The sequence below is a fragment of the Odocoileus virginianus genome, chromosome 12, assembly GCF_023699985.2.
Source record: "Odocoileus virginianus isolate 20LAN1187 ecotype Illinois chromosome 12, Ovbor_1.2, whole genome shotgun sequence".
Taxonomy (NCBI): domain Eukaryota; kingdom Metazoa; phylum Chordata; class Mammalia; order Artiodactyla; family Cervidae; genus Odocoileus; species Odocoileus virginianus.
In genome coordinates, this window is record NC_069685.1 from 18812606 (window position 1) to 18820849 (window position 8244).

At 40.8% G+C, this 8244-nt stretch overlaps 1 pseudogene; it reads left to right on the forward strand.

Annotated features, from left to right (window-relative positions):
- Positions 1-3069: 3069 nt before the first annotated feature.
- LOC110122815 (lysine--tRNA ligase pseudogene) lies at positions 3070-5060 on the forward strand (annotated as a pseudogene).
- The last annotated feature ends 3184 nt before the right edge of the window (positions 5061-8244 follow it).

Genomic DNA, 8244 nt, shown 5'->3' on the forward strand with positions numbered 1-8244 from the left:
ATGACAGAAAATAGATTTAAACATATCTACATTCTATAAGTCAGTGATTATGTTCCTAGAAAAATTTCACTAAGAATCATAAAAATGAGCAAGGTTGTACATATAAAAGATATTCTTGTGTTTTCAAAAGTATAACAAATTTGATATAATGAAATCTCCTGCACAGAGGCTTGTTGGGATAGAAGTTACAGTATATTGATATAGTAAAGTAATAGGCAGACATTATAATGATGCTATAGGTGTTGTATTTATGGGCACAGAAAGATACTCTATGATATGTTAAATGAAAATTACTTATAAATGGTATGAATAGTTATATTCCCTATTTATTACTGGAATAAATGTGCACACACACATGTCTTCTCCAACAGTGATGCTTAAACTTTGCTACAAGTTAAAATCAACTAGGGAGATTATAAAATTCAATGACCCAGGCTCAGTTCAGACCAATTCAATCAGATTTTCTGGAGCTGAGATAAAAGTATCAAAAATATTTTAATGCCTTTAAGATGATTCTAGGCTTCCCAAGTGTCATCAGTAAAGAACCCTCCTGCCAATGCAGGTGACGCAAGAGTCACAGGTTTGCTCCCTGGGTCGGGAAGATCTCTTGGAGTAGGAAATGGCAACCAATACAATATTTTTGACTGGAAAACTCCATGGACAGAGGAGTCTGATGGGGTCGCAAAGAGTCAGACACAACTGAGTGACTAACACAAAAGATGATTCCAATATACAGCCAAGTTAGAGATCTATGGATACAGACCATCTGCTAAGTTGTCACCTATGAATGCCTTTGTCAGATAGAATTATGATGTATTCTATCCTCTTATATACATGTTTTCAATTTTAATATATGAATAATGTGAATGTTGATAATGGTGCAGGGTATTACTATGTGTAATAAGGAGTCTGATTCCATTTTTTTTTTGTATATTTGACTATTGACAGCTTTGAGCCTCAGCCTTCCTTCTTCCCCTGGTACACTATACCTGATCAAGCTGATAAGGAGACTTGTGTTGCCTTCCTATGGCAGAGGTAAGAGATTCAAACCAAGCAAGATTCTTCTCCAGGCCTATCTAATAAAGATGATAAAAACTTCAGCCAGTCACCTTTGTTTTCTGAAGCCATTTCAGATCTGCTTGAGAGACCACCTATACTCTCCAGAGTCTTCATTTCATAAGTAATAAACTTTTTCACACCCTTTTCCTGTGTGCAGCGTTGTCTCAACATGAACCAAACTTTGGGTGAGGTCCATTCCACTTTTTAGGGGACTACATAACAGCACAGTAAAACAGTCAACTTTGAAAACTGTCACAGCAACTCTTCATATACTCTTTACTGAATAGCGCTGTGTGCTAAGTTGCTTCAGTCATGTCCAACTTTTTGGAACTCAATGGACTGTAGCCAAGCAGGTTCCTCTGTCCATAGGATTTTCCAAGAAAAAATACTGGAATGGATGGCCACACCCTCCTTCAAGGTATCTTTCTGACCCAGGGATGGAGCCAGAGTCTCTTTAAGTCTCCTGCATGGGCAGGTGAGTTCTTTACCAGTAGCACCAAATAGGAAGTCTTATGACTATTATTGTCCTTTGCAGCTGAATATTAAAAAGCTCTATACAGTCAGCAAAAATAAGACCGGGAGCTGACTGTGGCTTAGAACATGAACTCCTTATTGCCAAATTCAGACTTAAGTTGAAGAAAGTAGGGAAAACCACTAGACCATTCAGGCACGACCTAAACCAATTCCCTTATGATTATACAGTGGAAGTGACAAATAGATTCAAGGGATTAGATCTGATAGACAAGAGTCCCTGAAGAAGCATGGACGGAGGATCATGACTGTACAGGAGGCGGTGATTAAGACCATCAGCAAGAAAAAGAAATGCAAAAAGGCAGAATGTCTGCCTGAGGAGGCCTTACAAATACCTTAGAAAAAAAGAGAAGCAAAAGGCAAAGGAGAAAAGGAAATATACTCATCTGAATGCAGAGTTCCAAATAGCAAGGAGAGATAAGAAAGCCTTCCTCAGTGATCAGAGCAAAGAAATGGAGGAAAACAATAGAATGGGAAAGACTACAGATCACTTCAAGAAAATTAAACATACCAAAGAAACATTTCATGCAAAGATGGGCACAATAAAGGACAGAAATGGTATGGACCTAACAGAAACAGAAGATAAAAAGGTGGCAAGAATACACAGAAGAACTATGCAAAAAAGATCTTAATGACCCAGACAACCACAATGGTGTGATCACTTACCTAGAGCCAGACATTCTGGATTGTGAAGTCAAGTGGGCCTTAGAAGGCATCACTATGAACAAAACTAGTGGAGGCGATGGATTACCAGCTGAACCATTTCAATTCCTAAAAGATGATGCTGGGAAAGTGCTGCACTCAATATGCCAGCAAGTTTGGAAAACTTAGCCGTGACCACAGGATTGGAAAATGTCATCTTTCATTCCAATGCCAAAGAATGTTCAAACTACTGCACAGTTGCACTCATTTCACATACTAGCAAGGTCATCCTCAAACCCTCCAAGCTAGGCTTCCGCAGTATGTGAACAGTGAACTTCCAGGTGTACAAGCTGTGTTTAGAAAAGGCAGAGGACCCAGACGTCAAACTGCCAACATCCCTTGGATCATAGAAAAAGCAAGAGAATTCCAGAAAAATATACGTCTGCTTCATTGACTATGCAAAGGCTTTTGACTGTGTGGATCATGGCAAACTGGAAAATTCTTAAACAGATGGGAACACCAGACCACCTTACCTGCCTCCTCAGAAACCTGTAGGCAGGTAAAGAAGCAACAGTTAGAAACAGACATAGAACAAAATTGGAAAAGAAGTACATCAAGGCTGTATATTGTCACTTTGTTTATTTAACTTATCTGCAGAGTACATCATGTGAAATGCTTTGCTGGATGAAGAGCAAGCTGGAATTAAGGTTGCCAGGAGAAATATCAATAACCTCAGATATGCAGATGACACCACCCTAATGGCAGAAAGCAAAGAGGAACTGAGGACCACTTGATGAAAGTGAAAGAGAAGAGTTAAAAAGTTGGCTTAAGCTCTTTAGGTCCGGCCCTCGGGGAAGATGGCTGACGTGCAGGGCGCTGAAGTTAAAGTGGACTGCGGCGAGCCAAAACTGAGCAAAAATGAGCTAAAGAGACGCCTGAAAGCAGAGAAGAAAATAGCGGAGAAGGTGGCCAAGCAGAAGGAGCTCAGTGAGAAACAGCCGAGTTAGGCCGCCACCAATCACAGTGCTGACGGCGTGGCTGCGGAGGAAAAGAGCTTGGACCCAAATCAATACTTCAAAACCCAAAGCCAAGCAATCCACCAGCTGAAGGTCAACGGGGAAGATCCACACCCACACAAGTTCCACGTGGACATCTCGCTCACTCACTTCATCCGAGAGTACAGTCACTTGCAGCCTGGGGACCACCTGACTGACATCACCTTAAAGGTGGCAGGCAGGGTCCACACCAGAAGAGCTTCTGGAGGGAAGCTCATCTTCTAGGACCTTCGAGGGGAGGGGGTCAAGTCATGGCCAGTTCCAGGAATTACTAATCTGAGGAAGAAGTTATCCGTATTAACAACAAATGGCGCCGCGGAGACATAACTGGAGCCCAGGGCAATCCTGGCAAAACCAAGAAGGGCGAGCTAAGCATCATCCCCTATGAAATCACACCGCTGTTTCCTTGCCTGCACATGTTGCCTCATCTGCACTTCAGCCTCAAAGACAAGGAAACACAGTATCGGCAGAGATACTTGGACTTGATGCCGAATGACTCTGTGAGGCAGAAATTCATCATCCGCTCCGAGATCATCACATATATAAGAAGTTTCTTGGATGAACTGGGATTCCTAGAGATTGAAACTCCCCTGATGAACATCCTCCCAGGGGGAGCTGTGGCCAAGCCTTCTATCACCTACCACAATGAGCTGGACATGAATTTATATATGAGAATTGCTCCGGAACTCTACCATAAGATGCTGGTAGTTGGTGGCTTCGACCGGGTGTATGAAATTGGATGCCAGTTCTGGAATGAAGGAATTGATTTGACTCACAATCCTGAGTTCACCACCTGTGAATTCTACATGGCTTATGCCGACTATCATGATCTCATGGAAATCACAGAGAAGATGATTTCAGGGATTGTGAAACACATTACAGGCAGTTACAAGGTCACCTACCATCCAGATGGCCCAGAAGGCCAAGCCTATGAGATTGACTTCACCCCGCCCTTCCGGAAAATCAGCATGGTAGAAGAGCTTGAGAAAGCCCTGGGCATGAAACTGCCAGAAACGAACCTTTTCGAAACTGAAGAAACTCGCAGAATCCTTGATGATATCTGTGTGGCAAAAGATGTCGAGTGTCCTCCACCCCGGACCACCGCCAGGCTCCTTGATAAGCTTGTCAGGGAGTTCCTGGAGGTGGCGTGCATCAATCCTACCTTCATCTGTGATCACCCACAGATAATGAGCCTTCTGGCCAAATGACACCGCTCTAAAAATGGTCTGACTGAGCGCTTTGAGCTGTTTGTCATGAAGAAGGAAATATGCAATGCCTACACTGAGCTGAACGACCCTGTGCGACAGCGGGAGCTCTTTGAAGAACAGGCCAAGGCCAAGGCCGCTGGCGACGATGAGGCCATGTTCATAGATGAAACCTTCTGCACTGCCCTGGAGTATGGGCTGCCTGCCACGGGCAGCTGGGGCATGGGCATCAACTGCGTCGCGATGTTTCTCACAGACTCCATTAACATCAAGGAAGTGCTTCTGTTTCCTGCCATGAAACCTGAAGACAAGAAGGAGAATGTAGCCACCACGGATGGCCCAGAAAGCACAGCACCTGGCACTTCTGTCTAGAAAACAGTAGTGACGAGTCGTGTGACGGCTGATTGCATTTCTGTAACCAGGGACTGTGAGGGAATTCCTGTGTGTGCTGCAGTCTGTTTGACTATCACATTTCACTTCAGCTGCCAAAAGCGAGAAGAGGAATCAAGAATTCCTTTTTACTCCTTGTAACCAAATAAACAATTTGTCTCCTAAAAAAAAAAAAAAAGTTGGCTTAAAACTCTATGTTAAAAAAACTAAGATCGTGGAATCTGGTGCCATCATGCCATGGCAAATAGATGGGGAAGCAATGGAAACAGTGATGGATTTTTTTTTCTTGAGTTAGAAAATCACTGTGGATGGTAACTGCAGCCATGTAATTAACAGATGCTTGCTCCTTGGAAGAAAAGCTATGACTAACCTAGACAGTGTATTAAAAAGCAGAGACATTACTTTCCTGACAAAGGTCAATATTTGTAAAACTATGGTTTTTCCAGTAGTAATGTATGGGTATGACAGCTGGACCATAAAGAAGGCTGAGCACTGAAGAATTGATGCTTTTGAACAGTGGTGTTGGAGAACACTCTCGAGAGTATCTTGGACGGCAAGGAGATCAAACCAGTCCATCCTAAAGGAAATTAACCCTGAATATTCATCAGAAGGACTGATGCTGAAGTTGAAGCTCCAATACTTTGGCCATCTGATGCAAAGAGCCTACTCACTAGAAAAGACCCTCATGCTGGGAAAGACAGAAGACAGGAGGGAAAGGAGGATGATGGAGGATGAGATGGTTGGATGGCATCACTGACTCAACAGACATGACTTTGACCAAGCAAAGGACAGGGAAACCTGGCATATTACAGTTCATGGGGTCACAAAGAATTGGACAGGACTGAACAAGGAGCAACAACAACAGCAGTTAAAGACTCCTGCTTTGTCCTCTGAAAAGAATCTAAGTGTTTTCTTTATTATCTGACCAGACTTAATTCCCAGGGGATATTCCTATTCATTCCTTATCTTCAGGCTTAGGGTGGGGTGGGCATATACTCTGCCTATTCTGGAATAGCTGCTGTCTTTGCTGTATTCTTCTGATGAAACATATCAGAGCTACTCCTTGATTCAAATTCCTCTTGAGTTTTGATAGAACAACAAGAAATTGACTGAAACTTCCACAACTCACTGTCAAAGCCTTCGAATTGATTACATATTTTTTTATCTCCTTCTCTAGAAGGCTCTGCATTCAAATGGGTATATCCTTTTCTCCTTTGCTTTTCACTTCTCTTCTTTTCACAGCTATTTGTAAGGCCTCCTCAGAGAGCCATTTAGCTTTTTTGCATTTCTTTTTCTTGGGGATGTTCTTGATTCCTATCTCCTGTACAATGTCACGAATGTCCATCCATAGTTCCTCAGGCACTCTGTCTATCAGATCTAGCCCCTTAAATCTATTTCTCACTTCCACTGTATAGTCATAAGGGATTTGATTTAGGTCATACCTGAAGGGTCTAGTGGTTTTCCCCACTTTTTTCAATTTAAGTCTTAATTTGGCAATAAGGTGTTCATGATCTGAGCCACAGTCAGCTCCTGGTCTTGTTTTTGCTGACTGTGTAGAGCTTCTCCATCTTTGGCTGCAAAGAATATAATCAATCTGATTTTGGTGTTGACCATCTGGTGATGTCCATGTGTAGTCTTCCCTTGTGTTGTTGGAAGAAGGTGTTTGCTATGACCAGTGCATTCTCTTGGCAGAACTCTATTAGCCTTTGCCCAGCTTCATTCTGTACTCCAAATCCAAATTTGCCTTTGACCTTTGTCAACAAAGGTCCATCTAGTCAAGGCTATGGTTTTTCCAGTAGTCATGTATGGATGTGAGAGTTGGACTATAAAGAAAGCTGAGTGCTGAAAAACTGATGCTTTTGAACTGTGGTGTTGGAGAAGATTCTTGAAAGTCCCCTGGACTGTAAGGAGATCCAACCAGTCCATCCCAAAGGAGATCAGTCCTGGGTGTTCATTGGAAGGATTGATGTTGAAGCTGAAACTCCAATACTTTGGCCATGTGATGTGAAGAGCTGACTCCTTTGAAAAGACCCTGATGCTTGGAAAGATTGAGGGCAGGAGGAGAAGGGGACGACAGAGGATGAGATAGTTTAATGCAATCACTGACTTGATGGATATGAGTTTGAACATGTTCCGGGATTTGGTGATGGACAGGGAAGACTGGTGTGCTGCGTTCATAGGGTTGCAAAGAGTCTGACACGACTGAGTGACTGAAATGAACTGAACTGAACTAGAAGGCTCACTTTTTACTCTGATTTTGACCAAATTTCTTTTTGTTTTAAGCAGTGGATCTTTAGCTATGGATCTTTTATATTCATCATGCTATGCTCCTGGCAATGTTATTGAATTACAGAATCTTTTTATATTTTTTACCCATTATTTAACCTTCTTTATAATCTTCTATATCTATACATATTTTAATAGAATGATAAAAAAAAATCTGTATTCTCCTTCTTACTCTTAATTACATCAAATAATTTCTAACTCCAAAAGTTCCAACTAATTATTTTAATAGTTTTATAATGACCTCTGAGTAAATAAATCATAATCTATCTCAGAGGTTGGCAAACAATGGCCCACTGGCCAAATCTTGCTTTTGTGCAAGAAATTTTGGGGGGCTCATTTGTGTTTTCTGTGAATGCTTTTGCATTACAACAGCAGAGCTGAATAGTTGTGACAGAGACCATATGGCCAGCAAAGCATAAAATATTTACTACCTGTTCCTTTATAGAAAAAGTTTGCTGAATTTGATCTCTGTTATTTTGGAAAAGCCAGTGTTTTTAAGACTTTCACAGGAAAAACTACAAAAAGAAATTTTAAAATACATTTAAAAATATTTGAAAGGGAAAAAAGCTAAACAATCAGATAAACACTGTAGTGGCATGAAAACGGTTAAGATTTTCAAAACATCTACTACATAATTTAGACTGCTATGTAAATACCTATACTCACTCACAAAACTTAAGAAAAAACACATGTCTTCCTTTTGCAATTTCAAGGATGAATTTTCTGATAAACTTTGGACAGAACACAAATTATTTACTTTTCAAAATCTTAAGCCAGATATATTCCAATGTTGCCCAAAGTAGTCTGATTTCTAATTGTCTTAGCTTCATTAAAGAATACTTTTTTTTCCTTTATGGTAACATTTTGGATCTCTTAGAAATATAAAAATGAACACATGTCAAGTATTTCATTTAACTCAATTAATGAACAAATTAAAAATATGTTATTACTTACTAAAAGGAGAATTTTTAAAATAACTATGAAGTAAAGAAATGCTAAAATGAACTTAAAATAGATGCAAAAATTGGTATAGCACAGGCAATAATCAATGGAAGAAAGTGAAGAGGAATTAAAGA